This window comes from Buteo buteo, chromosome 5, assembly GCF_964188355.1.
Source record: "Buteo buteo chromosome 5, bButBut1.hap1.1, whole genome shotgun sequence".
Lineage (NCBI taxonomy): Eukaryota > Metazoa > Chordata > Aves > Accipitriformes > Accipitridae > Buteo > Buteo buteo.
In genome coordinates, this window is record NC_134175.1 from 14193229 (window position 1) to 14210378 (window position 17150).

Here is a 17150-nt window from a genome sequence, read left to right on the forward strand (position 1 = left end):
AAGTCTTCAAGACTTCCCTGTTTTCATAAAGATCACTGGCTTCATGGGTAACAGTAACAAAAATACTTTCTATTAAAAGTGAAACCGACTTTGAACAGTGTAATCATATCCTGAAGAACAAGTTTGCACTCTAAGAAAACATTTTATTGACACTGGAATTGAATGACAATTTGTTACATTTTTCTAGAGAGACGAGAAAACCCAAACCCAAGATCTGAAATTCCTGTACTCATCCTAGTAGTTCTTCTTTGTACTTATTCCAGTGTGAATCAATCTCTTGGGAGCAGGGGTAACATAGGTTTATCATACCGCTGTCATACTTTTAGAGTTTATACCATCAGCTTAATTCCATTTTTATTTTCCCAATCCGAAAAAAAAAAAAAGAGAAAAAAAGAAAGAAAATATCATTCCTGCTCTGATGTAAGATATTTGTTTTCTCTTTTTTACTGACAAAACCTCCTACGTTTTTATCATCAGCATGCTTTATCAGTATATTCTCACTGTTTGCGACAAGTCCTTTCAGGAAAGTAGTTAATGAGGTTTGACCACAAAGCAATTCTGGAGGGACACTACTCAGTAATACTCTCTAGTTCATATTACATCTCTGAACCATTTAGGAGAACTCTGTCCAACAAAACAGCAGTTAAAGAGGATTAGATTGCTGTTGTAAGTATCTCAGGTGTTAAGAACAAAGAGGGGAAAAGAGCTATTGAAGCTGAAGAGCAGTATTGATGCAGGAACATATGGGTATCCATTATCTGCAGATAAATTTCAGTCGGAAATTAGAAGACAATTCTCAAACAGCAAGATACAAAAACTCCCCTCCACTCCAATTATTGGGGATAAAAAATTCTCATTAATTGTAAGAAGCTGCTTGAAAAGTCTGGAAATAAATTACCTTCTTCTGCATGTGATCTTTTGCCTGAACTTTGAGACCAAGAAGACTCTTTCCAGTCTTGTTCATAGGGCATTAGAATACAAATCTCTGATAAAGCACAGAATTTAATGCTTCGCAGTATTCCTTTTGTTTAAAAAATGTCACCAAAAAAAGGCAGCAGGCTACTTTGGCAAGCATCATTTTGTATCTTACTGTATTTTTTCATTTACATTTCTGTCTTGAAGTAGTCTCTGCTTCAAGACCACATATACTATTGAGATCAATCTAGGAAATTAGTATTATTCCCATGGAAGGATTGCAAGACAAACATAACAAGAAAAAAAGGCTCTGGACTATTAAAAGTCATCCACTATCTTTAAAGAGCAAGCACACCATCCACTTTTGGCATATAAAGGTTGCCAGAGAGCAGTTCTTGAGTCCTCCACAGTTTTCAACAGACTTGCAAAGGGAAAAATTGCTATCACCCCCCCCCCAACCCCTTGTATATTTACATGATTTCTAAATAATAAAATATAAATGAGGAAATCCTAATAAAAATGAAATTTAAATAATTATTATCCAATTATAACTTCACTGTTGGAATAGAAATGTGATTACACAAAATTCCACAAGATATTGACAGGCAAATTAAATTTGATAAAGGTAACATAATAGGAGACAAAGATAACCCAACACATAAGAGCAGTCTAGCAAGAAAAAATTTCAAGGACATACAGTCTACCTGGTGGCCTAGCAGCAATATCAGTTATACCCAGTTCATGGTAACAAACCAAATGTTGGTGCATATTTTGCATGTAAAAAGTAGCCCTTGTAAATATAACTGCTGTTGCTCAGCAGGGCATAGTATTTACCCTCAGACACTCTCAAATGCCACTATATAGACAGTAACCTTTCCACAAATACAGAAAAAGCATGCTATCACAAACCAAAAAATAAGAAAACCACATGGATGCTGTGCCATAAAATGAATGTGAACTTTCTGATTTCCCTTCTGCAAGTCAATTCAGTATAAACCATCTGAAAAAGATTTTAATAAAAGTAATAATAATAATAATAAAAAAGCTAGACGAAGGCAATGGTTCTGTAAAGTGTTTCTCAATACTATCACTGAAACTTAATTTCCAAAGTGCCACTTTATTTTTATTCAATGCACAGCTAGTGTTTTCTTTGCCAACACCAGGAAATCTGACTTTTGCAGATATAGATGCCATAAAAACAAAACTGGAAAGCTTTCTATTTAGCTGAAATGTCCCAGCAAAATCAAACAGTAAAAAATATTCTCTGGATCAGAGCTCATGTTAGGATAGCACTGAGCTTTCAGCATCAAGAGCTCAGCAGTTATGTTAATGATACCCCTTTTGCACATGCATTCTGCTTTTCAGTCTTTAATAATAAAATAATCTACTATAACACCACCAGGACCCCTGCTTCATTCAGCGTGGAACTGAACAGGGTGTCCACATTCCAGGCTTAATCTCCCTTGGAGTGAAGTTTGGAGCATTTCTTCATCAGGGGAATTTCACTGGAGCGCCTTGCAAGTTGGTCCTTGGCTTACTAACAGCTTCTTGTCATCCAGGAACCAGCTATATTTAACTGTATTTAACTGCCATTTAACTGAGTTTCTTTAAGGTTCAAGACAAGCAGGGGCAAACATCTGAGACTTGTATCACAAGGAAGAGAGCAGAGGAAAAAAGAGGAGCTTGTCTTAATGTTAGAGAAGTTGTCAGTTACGGAAAATTACACTCCATTGCTGCTACCTTCAAGGTCTCACTGACCATTACCACACTGACAGAGAAAACATTATCACAAATCGAGAGTAGGAGAAACAAAAAGACATCAGAGCAGAACTCTGCAGCTGTAAAAAGGCCCCTCTTTTCCACATTTAACCAATGGGATCTATACTGTCCCCTTGCATATGACACTCTAGCAGTATAAAGAGCAGTAAATTATGTAGAATACATTGTTATTGTTAACTGAGTCATCAGGTCTTGACTGAAATATTAATGGAGGAAATCTCAGTTCTATTCACTCCTTGAGCTATTGCCTAATTACATTAATAACTATACATTCTTCCTCTGCAGAAAATACACAGTTAATGGCAATGTTCAAAGAAAACAAAATATGAAGAGTTCTGTGTTGTTTTGTTTTTTTTTTTAAAGTACTTATTCAAACATGCACACACACATATCATTTTCCAGTTTGAAACCCAGAAATTAATATTAGAATCAGTGGTTAGAAACACCATGGCATTATGTTATGAAGCCTATCAACCTCTCAGCTTCCACTGAACACAGACATTAATTGCCTGCCTTGGACTGGAGCTATCTAAAAGACTTCAGATAGAGAAAACATTTCTTTTTTTTAAAATGCAATCCAGTATTGTAGAAAAGCAGCCTGACCTTTGGAACTATGGATCTTAGAACAGTAATCCTGCTGCAAAAGTAGTTAAACAAGGAACCTAAATTCAAATGATTTTTTGTTCTTACTTTCGCAGGATAAAAGCCCAAGATTTCAGAATCAATAATGAAATTCTGCTGTAAATCCTCCCTATTGTGTCCATATAGGTATACAAATACCAGGGCAAGACAAGACAGGCTGAAGACAATCATAACTAATACACTACAGCTTCTTTGCATCGGTAGAATCAAGTTCAACCATTAACATGTAGCAGTTGAATCATCCTATACTTATTTTAATTACCAGTTTTTAATTACCAGTTTAGCAGCAATGACAAAAACCTCCCAAACCTAAGAAGCCATAATTCAAGCACCTCTGGAGAAAACATACAGCCAAGAACTATTGAGCATCATTTAAAAACTACTCATGTTTTTTAAACTCTGCTTTTTCGATTATTTTTCTGGATTTTTAACACACTGCTATACATGAAAGTCTGACATGAACAAACTTACTTTGCCAAGTTCAAAATTCAAGGTAATAAATCCATTAGATCAAGCTGAGTGTAATATACTAGGTGCAATATATAATTATGTTTATTAGTTTGATATGATATGATATTTAGATAACAACATCCGAGTATGAGATTTTTCTAAACAGTGTTCAGATATGAGATTTATTTGTAATTTCTTGGTTCATTTAGAAATTAACTCAAAGAAATATGTTCATTCAGAAGGATTGAACTAAGAAAAGTGTTCAAACCATGAAGCACTTAACAGTGGAACTGTTCACCTCATTCTCTTTATTAAAAACAAACAAATCCTCCCAAGAGTTTTTCTTGAAAGGTTTAATTTTATTGGGCAGAAAAAACTAGTGTCTTGAATGCAAATTCTGATCTTGCATAGGTAAATTTTTTTCCAGAAAGTCAAATAATCTAATACTTAGGAAGCTCACTTCACTAGACTTGAACTTTTCCTAAAGCAAGCATCGTGTTAAGCGTACTGTGATTACTAGCTATTGACTCATTGGGGAAGGTCTAACCTTTCTCTCAATCTCCCTTGCTGAATATGGCCAAGGGGTTCCCTTTTAACAGCAAAGTGCAAAATTAAAAGCGTGACTCCTACTCAAATCCTTGCCTTATTCATGACCTGGTCTACCTGCGCTTTGCATCAGCAAGGCGCTAGCAACCGCTGAAGGAAACATGTGACATATCCAGTAGAACTGTGGGCTCTGAAGTCACTCCACGCTGCAGGGGAATTGCCTGCATTGTTGCCTTGAAGTAGGTGCACTGGAAACATCAAAAGGGATTTGCATCTCTTTATTAGAATGCACGCTATAACAAAGTAAATTTTAAAAGAGAGAAAACTCATTTTCATGGGACATGACTGGAAACACAAAAACTGAAAGAAAGACTCTAAAAACACCTACCCCCTCTACCATTGCAAGACGGCTCCTTTGTTTTAGCCTCTCCTTTCAGCCCAGCCTGTAATAACTCACTTCAGCAATTTCCTGCATTACATGAAGTCTGTGTGCATCCCGGGAAAGGCCAGCCCAGCTGCTCGCAGCAAGAGCCACTGTCTTCTCCATCTGCCCCATCCTGTCTCATCCAGAGGGCACCACTCAAAGGAAGGCAAAAATGCATCCATCTCCCAGCTACTCCCAGCGGTGTTTGCGAGCACATGACGTACAGTATCTGTACTGTAAGCAGTGAACAAATTTGCAAAACAATTTTACCATCTGTCACCACAGGTTTTACCTGATAAGCTCAAGCACAGAACCTCCAGTGTGGAGTTTGCTTCTGTTCTCCTCACTTGGAATAGACCCTTGGGGAAAAAAATCATGCGGAGAAGACTGTTTCTTGATGTTAGACCAAGGGTAAGGCCAGGGCATTACTCAGATGTTTTGTAATCCTGTATTTGGGGAATAAAATTAACTTGCAACAGTCATTTGTGTGCCTTATTAGGCACAAGGACTCACAGAGGCAGGTATGTACACCAAAGTTGAAGTACATCAGCTGTTGGGTTCTTTTTTTTTTTTTTTTAACTTTATTCACTGCATCTTCCTAAAGAAATGAAAGAGAATTTTGAATCTCTTTAAAATGCATGAACTTAAATAACAACTTTCAGACTGTGAAACATTAAAAACTTGAGAAACAGCGTTTTTCTAAAGCTGCTAGATAATAGAAACTAGAAATAGAGCTCTGCCTGCCAGCTAAGCCTAACACCATGCTTTTCATCACAGACCAGCCTTCCTTTCATTTCAGAGTTAGTAACACCTCCTATTAAAAATACAGAAAAAACTAAAGCAACCTTGCTCTGGGACACTCCTGAATTATTTCATTTTTCTGCATCTGAACTTTCACCTGAACATAGCATTAATATGTCTTTTGCACTGAACATGCAGTCATATTCATTTTCTTAATTGGGAGGAAAAGTATGTTTCTAGGCCAAGACCCTGTATGCTAAATCTGTTCAAAGTGAACCTCTAAGGCTCTCCTAAAAAACACTAAAACCAGGAGTTTATAGTAGAAATGCTGACAGATTATATTCTTGCCAGCATAATATAACCTGACTCTAAGATAAATGTTTCATGAATTAAAAAAGTTGAAAAAAGCTCCTCTGTTCAGCTTTGTTCTCCAGATGAAAGTGAATTATCTTTTTGTCTTCTACTGACACTTGGATTTTTGTACTGCAATCTGCGGAAACCTGTAACCACAGGCAGTATTTAAACAGACATCCCATGTGGGATTCTCTCTTCACTAAACTCCTGTAAGAGACATCAAACTTCTAACTATATAAGGAGGAAAAAAGATTTTATAGCAAGCAGATACCTTCCTGTACCTGCTTCTCTGAAGAGAGAGAAAAGTAATCTCTACCTGAAGAGATGACACACAAGCACAGTTCCACCTGCACGGCCATGACAGACCATCCAGGCAGGGGGAGAGACAAATTTCTTTGCTGGACCCATCATTCCTTTAAAAGAAAATACACAGAAAAAGAAATTCCCTCAAAGATATTGAAATTCTTTCACTAAAAGCAGACCTGACCCGTGTATTATTCCCCGGTTGATATTGGGAGATGGCTCCAGTAACAGAAGCTACTGCATCTTAATAAGGATTCGTAAGGCAGGCGAACATACATCACCCTGTCAGCACCGAAAGAGCCAAACTTGTTAATTGCATTCCTCCTATCCAATGTAACTCCTGGAGTTTCAATGTTCCAGTGAGGGAAGGATCAGTGGTGCAAAAGCAGGGATGGCCAGGGAAATCCCGCATGCTTAAGTCCATTAACTGCAGACTTCTCAGCATGGGATATGGCCTTTCCCCCACAGAATTACGTGGCCCGTTTTTACCATAACTAGAGTCTATTTAAAATTAACTTGGTATTCCAATGCTTTGCAAAACATACCAACTGTTTTCAGGAGAGTAATGCGTGAATGACAGAAACCCTGTAGGACTGTCTAACTTTAAACCTTATGAGCTCTATTGTTTTAATGTAAAAAAGATCAAAAAGATGAATTATAAATGAGCGGAAGTAGCTGATGCAATATAACTGGAAAAATTATGAGTGCAGTGAAAGCGCAGAAAAGAAATAGAAAAGAATTTCTGTTGGCTTTGAAAATGAAATTACATGAAAGCAGAATAAAACAATGAATACATAATTTAATTATATATGAGAAAAAGTGAGAGGGCTACATGGGAAACCCTTTCTTCCTTCCTTCCCACTTTTAAAGGTAGAGGGTTTGAAATTTTCATTAAAAGTTTCATGCTTGGAAAGTTTTTATTTTTCCTCTGTTCAGAAGTGAACAGTGTCTGGCCTGCAAGAAGACTACAAAAGGCATGAGAAGCTGTTCAGTTGTATATCGTTCAGCTTCTGCACAGATATGGCTTCTGCATCTGAATCTACCACTCCTGTGCATTGTCTTTAGTGTCTGCACTCAAGAATTGTGCTCTTTCCCATGCTAATCTGATTCTGCTTCTGTAACAAAAGTCTTAAGAAATCAGCATCTAAGCAAAGAAACATGATGCATTATCTTCTGATCTTATCTGAAATGAGAAGTTGAGTATCAGTCTGAAGGATTTTAGTGCTCTTAAAACCTGAAGCTCAATTTTGGCCTGAATGCCAAACTGTTGCCTTATGTGAATTCATACCAGAACACTGGTTATTTTTCCTAACGAAAGAAAGGAAAAACTAAGTGTTTTTAACTGAAAAAGACAGTATAGAGGCAAAACCAGGTACATACACAACTATGATTACTAAGTAAGACAAATGAGGTGGCCCTAAAGTTTAAAAAAAAAAAAAAAAAAAAAAAAGAAAAAGCTGAAGAATTTCTTCCCTTCAAAGAGTCAATATAAATCAAGAGTAAGCCAATAAGATCAAAGTTGTTACTTGTCTGACAGCCATTTAGAGAGTGTTTACTTCTATTGCTATAAATGAATTTGTAAGCATCTTGCATTCACACTATGAATTTTGTTCTGGCAGTCATTATGCACCAAGAGCATCTCATCCAAATTTAAAATGGCAGATGCACAGAGGAAAATACCAAAATAAAAAAAATACCAAAATGAGAAAACCATTTCTGCAGTTCTCATAGCACTCCTGAAGTCAGGTTCTTCTTTGATCTCTTTTTTCTCCATTAACCAACAGGAAGGGACTGACTAGTTCCCAAAGTAGGGGTCTTGGCAAACAAACCAGGATCTGAACTGAAATGGAAAGCACATCACTTGTTCACCATGATCCGGTTTTCCTAACTACTGCCACTTTGGGAATAACAGTATTGCTCACCTGAGGGACTGAGATCACAGAAGGAAACCCAGACTATTTGGCTAGAAATGCTGAAGAAGATATTAATTGGAAAAAAGTCACTGAATTTAAAAAAAAAACACACACAAGAAAAAAAAGAAAAATGAACTGTTTCATTTTTAAAAAGTCTTTAGATTTCAAAATTTGAAAAAGAAGTATCACCAGTGGAAGAGGAGGAAACATTGAAATCAGGTCTTATAAACACACTGTCCGTAGATTCTATGCACAAGATCCTGCATACACTGTCTACATGTTCTGAATCAAAGGAGAAAAAAGGATTGTAAATGCCTATCAAAAATATTCCTAATCTTCTGCAATTTCAAATTCAGAATTTTGTAAGTATTCAAAATGAATTTCATGTCAATATTTTCAAAAGTGAGATTTTCTAGAGAAAAGAGAAAGTAAAGCAGGAAGGTCTGGGTAGTGATGGAAATAGTTACATTTTTTAGTAAGTCTGCTAAGTTTTATTTAGCATTCAAAGCACAAATACTTAATTACTATCTCAGTGTCTCAATAACATGATGGTTAACTTCCATTACATTTAGGAATAAGCAAACTTTGTCTCATAAACTTGCACGCTTTTTATGTTATGGGCCTTACATATTTTTGGCCTCTTGTTTAGCTGAAATACAGATATTATGTGAAAAGGCATCATCCTTCTTGTCATTGCCTTACACTACCACAAGGACGTATCACAAAATAAAACAGATCTGGGGCTTACTGAAGCTAACGACAAAATTATTTCCAGTTTCACTCACAGAATGAGGACACTTGGTAATGCCTTTGCTAGAAAAAAACTTCCACCTGATACCAAGTTTCATTCCATATGAAATTACCTATGCCAATAAATATGCTTATGCTCAGACCAAAAGATGTGTAAATACATCCTTTTGACTTTCATCATACAAAGCACTCCCATTGGAATTATCTTGCTGAATCTCAGTCTAACGATTACCAATATTACTCTTTCACCATGGCACTGCCCCCAGTAGAAACCTGTATTCAGTCTCAGTGGGAAAGGAATTAGGCAAAACACCAATTTTGAAAGTCCCACCTGCTTTATAGAGCTTATTGATCATTTCAGAGAAAAAATATATTAATCATTAAAAATACACTCTAGTGGTTTAGCTTTGTTAAGCTTATTAATATTTTCCAATAAACTTAATGACTTAAATAAGAATAAATTTATTTTTTAATCCATCAATACTGGCACTGTATCTGGTGACTGGACTCACAGGACTACAGAGTATGTAACTATTTATGTCACCTTCAAAGAAGCACATGTAGGAGGGCTGAAAACAGAAAATCTTTACTGGGAATATCCAACAACAAAACAAATGTCATAATAAGTTATAAATACATACATACGTATATACATAAATGCATAGTCCTTCATGTGCAAGAAGATAGGTCAAAGAATAAAAATATTGAAAAAAATTATTCCAAAGCAATATGAACACTTTCCCCAAAATGTTTTTTTCTGGTGCTAACAAGGTTATTGGGGGCAAGGGCGATAAAAGCATTTAGCATCTGAGAAGCAAGACCTCTTCATCTGTTTTAGCACCATTTTCCCAAGATGCTCACATTATGGCACAAATCACAGAGATACTGAAAAGAAGTAAAATCCTGGAAGCCTTTTCAGAGACCTCCTGTAAATTTACAGCATGATTACATTATGTCTTAAATTAAAAATTTTCTTACAAAGTTCAGCCTAACTGTCAGAGTTGCCAGGATTAGATCTGGGACCAAATGTATTATGACTAAGCTCAACGTTGTGTAAATATTAGGTCCATTATTCAAACTGCTCACAGGACACAGTGAGCTTGATTTTACATTGATAAAAACTCCCCATGAAATATCTTTCCTGTGATTTTTCCCTAGTAGGTGTTGTGGCACAGGCCCCTATCTGAGCAGAAAGAAAATGTAAACAGCAGGTTCCCATTAAAGGACTTATATCATGTATGTAGCCTCAGACAAAAGAATTCTAGTAGTTGGGGTTTGTGACTTATTAACAGCAGTCTGGTCTGTAATTGTCGGTGAAATAATCTCATTGACACATACAAGTTAGGAAATAGAGGTCTCATTAACAAAGCCTCTAGCCTTTATTAGATCATATAAATAACCAAGAGAGCCTGCAAAAGATCGATTACAGCCTTTAAATGTTTACAGAATCAGTGTTTAATTAAGACAATTTTAATATGCAAATTAAGTCTAATTATCATCATTTGTTAATGTTAGTTTGCCTGTGCTCTAAACAGCTGCAAATATGGTAACAGTATCATATTTTTGCTGCTTTTTTTTCCTAGGAAGAACTGCAGAGGAAACAATCAGGTTGTGCTACCAGTACGTATGAAAGCTTTCAAAACCACATTTCCATTTACCATTTGGAGATGAAGGTCAAAAAAAGTGCTCAGTGTAGCATAAAATCTAGCTGAAATGTTATGCATTTCTTCACCCACTATTTTCTAGAGTGCTTTAATTAATGTATTTCCTTCAAAGTAACCAACCCCTCCGGGAGCTTCTTTTGATGAAAATCTGCCCTTGTTCAATGCAGTGATTGAATAGATGGGTTTCTAACACAGACCATTGTCACTCAGAAGCTGTTATTGGGACTTTTTTCCTTCCTACCTCCTCCGCCCCGGGAATGATAGGTAACCCTCCTGTGCTGAGAAGCCACAGCATTATGGCAAAGCCCCTGGAAATTAAAGTGTGAAGCAAACAAGAACACAGCCTTCAGCAACATTATGGGAGGAGCAGCCAAGGAGGAATACAATGCAACAGGGGAGAAAACAAATGTCTGTGTTCTGACTCTTGAAAAAGTAAAATTAAAGCCTCAAAGCCCTGTGAATTTGTTTTAGGAAAGAGGGTGGAGCAGCTGCAACACAATCCTGGTAAAAATCATCCCCTTTTCCTGATGCTGCTGCACTCCTGCCACCATGAAAAGCTGCACAGATTAAAATGAAGAAAAAGAACCACTCACCATTGGGCGGTATTAATTTGTTGTTGAATGCTTACACGTTGACAGAGAGGAAAATATGAAATAGGCAATGAGTCTTTCAAGACAGAATGAATACAAATGTAATAATCAGAGTAGAAATACAATACAAGAGACAACCTGAAAAGCCCCAATTCAAATGGGAGCAGAGTGACTCTCACCCAGCATCTTGACTGACTAGTGGATGAAAAGACTTCACACAGAAACTGCACTTGGGTACAGCGCAGAGCCATGGTTGGGTAGAGATCTGTCAGGCAATGACTTCCCAGCTCCCTTTTGAAAGGTCCTACCTGGAGATGGTCTTGGAGAATGGGGCATGTTCAATAAAACCTGTGCATGCTACTGGCGAAACAGCAAGTCCACACAGAAGTTGAGCTAGGCTAGGGGACAAATTTGGGCTAGGTGACAAAACCTTATATAGCAGGAGCACCTAACACTTGTGAACCTGCAGGCAATGAAGAATCAAGTCATAGAATATAAAGCTGTTGAAGGGGCTGCTGAGGCAGCTGACAGGTGTTGATGCTGGATTTGTAGTGTGTTCCCACTGAGAGCTGTATGCAAAGGCACAGGGTTTCTGCGCAGACTAGTGATGACTGTGGGAACTGTGATCATTTCTGGGTGAATATCTGAACCTGAGAAAACCACAAGAATTTGAACTAACCATACATGTAAGGGAGCACCTACAAAGTTTCATTTTTCTAAAGCTCTCTATTAACTGTAATGAAAACTTTTTTACTTATCCTTCATTAGCTAAAATGGCCAGGATTTTCACAGACCCTATGGAAGCTTGAATTTCAGTGGAACTTTGTGTAATGAGTGGAAGAAGTACATTTTCAGGAAATATGTGCAAACCCAAGAGCAGGGAAGAAAGACTGGAAAATAAATGCAAACTAGGGCATATCTAGTAGGCTTAGTGGAGAAGTTTTGTGTTCAGACACAGTATACATACACTTACACCACTGAGCTCTGAGCTACACCATCAGGACTAGGACAGGGACGGAAAGAACAGAGAAGTACTTCAGAAATTCAGTTCATTCAGTCATTTACTACAGCGCTGCAATGCTGTGTTAGCTGGTTTTGCCCAGTGGATGTTTTCCTAAAAGGGGAAGTCAACAGCGCTGGTACACTTCATACAGACAGTAAACTGACAGCAAAGGAAAGTGAAATGACCAAGACAATACTTGAACCACTAATTCACAGCCAAGTGTTCACATTTTCCAGGTCACCTCCATGCTACTTACTAACATTGGATAAAAGACAGTCCTTTTTATCCCAGCTGAAACTTCCCCAGGCATGGGAAGTGCTGTGCCCTGGTATACCTGCTCCAGTTTTCCAATCCAGTTGCACACAAAACCAGCTACTTCTGAGGAAAGTTCTCTTATGGAACAGGTAGCTATGCTGTCCATAAATATTATTTCATATTCTCAAGTCTAAACTTACTATTCATATTAAAAATATATGAAATACATTTTATGTTTGACATAATGTATGGTGTCATTATGCATACAAATGTCCATTCACTTTTGTAACCTGCTAAAGTATTGGCCTCAGCATCTCAAACCTGCCTGCAGCTCCAGTGATGGAAAGTTAAAAACATTCTCAAACTCCCTTCTATCTCTCTGAGTGTTGTTATGTGCACTCAGCAACATAAAGAAGTACCTGAGTCACACACAGATCTGATAAATTCCTAAGATATATAGACATATCTCCAAGTAGATATACTGTCAAAACCAAAAGAGTTTTAAAAATTAATTCAGAAAAAATTATCTGCATTAGACATGCACATCAACAATCCTGCTCCATAACAATGTTCAGGCATCTACCAAATTAAATGCTACTTCTTGTGTAGTGATCTTCACAGTGTTCAATCTTTTGAGCATCCAAGTTTCAAGGACATTATTGTAAGAACTGTCATAAATAAAAAGTACTACTTAGACAGCATTTTACACCCTGAACAGATTAAGCCTCTGTTGAAGTCTTACTCTCCAATGAGAATGGAATTAGTGCCCATTTTACAATGTGGTGAAAAGGAATTATGCTGGCATACATGGCTGAAAGCTGTGGGAGGAATCCTGACACTATGCTTAAGCAAAGCAGGGCAAAACAAATTTTCATTCCATTTTTCAGCTAACACTTAGCACTCAGCATGACTCTTAGCCTATTATATATGTTTTGCAGGTCAAAATTTTCAACCACATGATTTCCATTAGTAAAGAATAAAATACAACTAAAAGTTTGTCTTTTCAGAAGACACCATTATATTTTTTTTTAAATGAGAAATGACATTTTAATTTTTTTTTAAAAAGTGCCTTCAGTGTGATTTGATTATAAAGCCCCAACAAATATAAGACGTCTTCCCTCCCCCCCCTTCTCCTTTCCTGTCTCCCTCATCACTAGGGATGGTATACATAGTTATTCCCAGATCTGAAAAGTAGAGCTCATTCATTAATTTTATTGGGTTTGTAATTTTTCAATTTAAGCCAGATCTTTCCTGATTATTGAAAGACAAGTAAGGATACCTCTTTTTTTCTTTTAATTATAAAAAATATGCATTTAACAAAAAGAAGCTCAAAAGGAAAACACATAATGAACTTTAAATGCAAATGACCTATAACTTGCATCCCATTTCTGCAAATTTTCAAATAAAATTCTAAAATCTCAACCAAAGCACTTTGGTTTTGATTGCAGCTAGCTTTGCCAGGCTTGTGTCCTTACCTTGACTCCCTGCAGGAAACTAGCAGGAAGCAGGATGCCCTGGGCTCCCCCTCCAGCCAGAGGATGCTCCACAGCAGCACAGGCTGGCCCAGGTTTGCGATCCTGATGTGGCAGGGCTCTGCCCTTTGTGCAAGCCATGCTGCTGTACAGCAGGGTCACCGCAATGACATGGCAGAGCTAGCTCAAAATTAAATTCATGTCCTTGCATGTCTTCAAGACACATATGGAGCATCTCTTATACACGGTAGGAATATATGACTAGAATAGCCTCTCAGGTCTCATTGGGATGTATGTCTACCCACTGTACAATACAAGATGGCACAAGAAGCATTGCATTGTGAGATATCACGTTATGTTCATTTTCTCTTTAGTGAACTGAACTACAAATAAATGACTCTGAAACCAGCATGAAATGAGGACATATCACCAATGGGGTTTTATAAACATTATTTGTTAGAAGATGTAACTCTCTTAACAATATATGACCCATGACTAATTTCAGGAGGTCAAGGTGATCTTTGCCCTCCACTGTGTAGAGCATTATTCTTCTCTAGAGAAGTTCAGAGGTTAATGAATAAAGTGACAGCGAAGAAGAAACAAGACTAAGCAAGAAAATGCTTGTTCTTGGGCTCTGCTATAAATAATGCTCTCATTAAAATTCTGCCTTGGAAGAAAGGCAAGTCCATTAGTCTAGGAGCTAATTTTTACTGGCTCCTTAGATGTATGCATATTAAAAATTCAGCCTTTATAATTGCCAGCCATCAACCACCTAGTCAGTGCTGTTCTTGGAGTTTTTAATTATTTACTTCATTTGCATAGACACTCCAATTTATGATCAACCATTTAGTTATCAAGGGACAGTTTTAGCAATTCCTCTTTTACATTTTTATTTATTCCTTTGGTATCCCTAGCAGGAGCGCTGAGGAGGCCTTGCCCGAGCTGCGCAGCAGTGGGACAGGCCCACCCCGGCACCTGCAGCCTGCCGCCATCACGTGTAGCTGTGCTTCCCCGCACCCTTTCTGCCGGGGCCAGGGCACAACGTATGGTGCAGTTATGCAGCATCCGCTAAACACCCATATCCCACCTCTCAGCGTCACAGTAGGGTGCAAGGACATCCCTCCTACCCGAGACCTTAACCTCCTCCTCAGCTGCTGCTGAAGGCCCTTGCCTAGCACCTTGGCCTCAACAGAGGACGGAAGAGCTCACACCTGGGAACGTGCTGCCTCTTTGCTACGAGTGCTCTGGCACTTTGCCCCAAAGCTGTTCTCCTTTGGGTTTTCAGTTTGGAGCGGTTTTCTCCTCCTCCCACAACCTTGCTCTGTTGCCTGAGGATACTACTGCTGCAAAACCTCCGCCACCGTTGCCCTTCCTCATTGTGAACAGGTCTTGGCTTTTGTCTGTTCATACTTCTGAGCAGACAGTACATGTTTCTCCTCAAAATGCTGTCTGCCCAGCTCCTTGGACACACAAAAAGGTGAGAAAATATAGGAAGACACAGGCTCTGAAAAGAATGAGTTCTGCAGTTGCACAGGAGCGCGCCTGTCCCACCACTCCCCCCAAGCGCACGCCCTGGGCAGCCAGGCTGCACTACTGCTGCCGATGCACTCTCCACATTGTCCCCCTTGGGCACCGCCGGCCCAGAGACAGCAGTCAATCTTGAAAAGCCACCCGACTTTTTGTTCATCCTTAAAAACAACTAAGTTATCGAACAAAAGACGTGTTGTCTGTCTTCAGCGTTCAATGGCAGGCTCCAGCAACAATGGGAATGATTGATTTGTAATCCCTGGTATCATTGTGCTCCTCCCTCGGTACCATCTCTGACGGCTTTTTGCAGACAGGATACCAGACAGCAAATGCGAAGGGAGCAAAGCAGCCTTGCCTGGCAGGAATGGAATTGATTACCAATCCCTCTTTCTGCCAGGCAGAATTTCTTTGCTGCAATTCATACTTTTCAATGGGCTGTCTACAGACAGCCTCCAGATGGCTTTGGGGGAAGCGAGGGCAACGACACTAGAGATTACAAATCAATCACTATTATAGAGCCTTTTATTTGGTAGAAGCTTCTGAGCAGAAAACAGATACCAAAAATATGTAATATGTCCTGATTTTTTGTTTGCTGTTTCCTTTCCTTAAGCTCCTTTATGTCCTCTTTTCCTCCTGACACCACTGCTTTCTGTTTTTTCACTGCTTTTACTTCTATCTTTCTTACTACATATTTCTCATTTATACTTGATTTTATCCTTCTATCATCTTTCTCACTGCTAACCTACACCATCCATAGCTACCTGATATGGAAGTAAAACATGATCTTTCTACTCTACGCTGTTGTCTTCCCTTTCTTTCACACCCAGATCCCTCTTCTCAAAAAATGGGACAGTAACACTGACAGAGAATGGAGCAAGGTCTACCTAATTTTTACTGACTTGAAGCCACCGCAATACATCATTCTGACTGCTTTTGCTCATAGCAGTATGTCGGGTTTAGTACGATAGGATCCACACAGTAAGGACAGAAGGTAACAGAGAGTCTGGCAAAAGATTGCAGCCTCTCAGCTGCAATATAAAACATCCAGGGAAAGCTCCCCATATGCCAGGGTACACCCACACTGCTGGGCACTGAATGTGACACTTGTTGCATGTGTGACACTTCTTATCAGTGCATTAATTTTACAAGGGAGATCATGGGTGCAGTCCCAACTAGCCAGAGGAAATCAGAATATATTGTTATTCCAGAGCTTTCATGTGAGAACAGTCCTGAACACCCAGCACACAGGTCTGATTTTACTCGCATTTATGCTTTCCTTCATGTTTTAATTCATGTTCTGTTATTAAGAAAACTGTTGTCAACTAGAACAAGTGAGACAGGTATTGACAATGTGTTTGTTGGGGGGAAATAGACTTCTTTTAACAATAGACCTGATCAAGAAAGAGGTCAGTTTAAATAAATCAAGTGACATGCATTTAGTAAAATAAATATCAGCAGCATTGAAAATCACCTTCTAAAAAATTTTGTCTTACTGAATCAAAACAACTTTCTGTTCTAAAATATTAACAAGTTTAGATTTAAGTATATTTTTAGACACTGAAAAATAGATCAAAATCGTCAAAGGAGAATATTCAAAATTCTGGAGACACTACAGTTTGGTTTTGCAGAACAGAGACTTTATCCATGTATTGGTACACACAAAGTTTTCAAACTATTGACTTTTCATCCTAATCCAAGTAGGAAGTTTTTTTTTTCAGAACCTCAGAAATGCATTTGATTGTTAAAAAAACACTTCCTCCCAGGAAGGATGTCACTTCATTGTTCAGAGATCCAAAATTAGGGTAGAAAATGTGGATATACC

The 17150-nt window shown here is 38.2% G+C and overlaps 1 protein-coding gene across 1 annotated transcript in view; it reads right to left on the reverse strand.

The window, feature by feature from the left end:
* SPAG16 (sperm associated antigen 16) overlaps positions 1–17150 on the reverse strand; it is a 447435-nt gene that overhangs the window by 134702 nt on the left and 295583 nt on the right. The window lies entirely within an intron of this gene.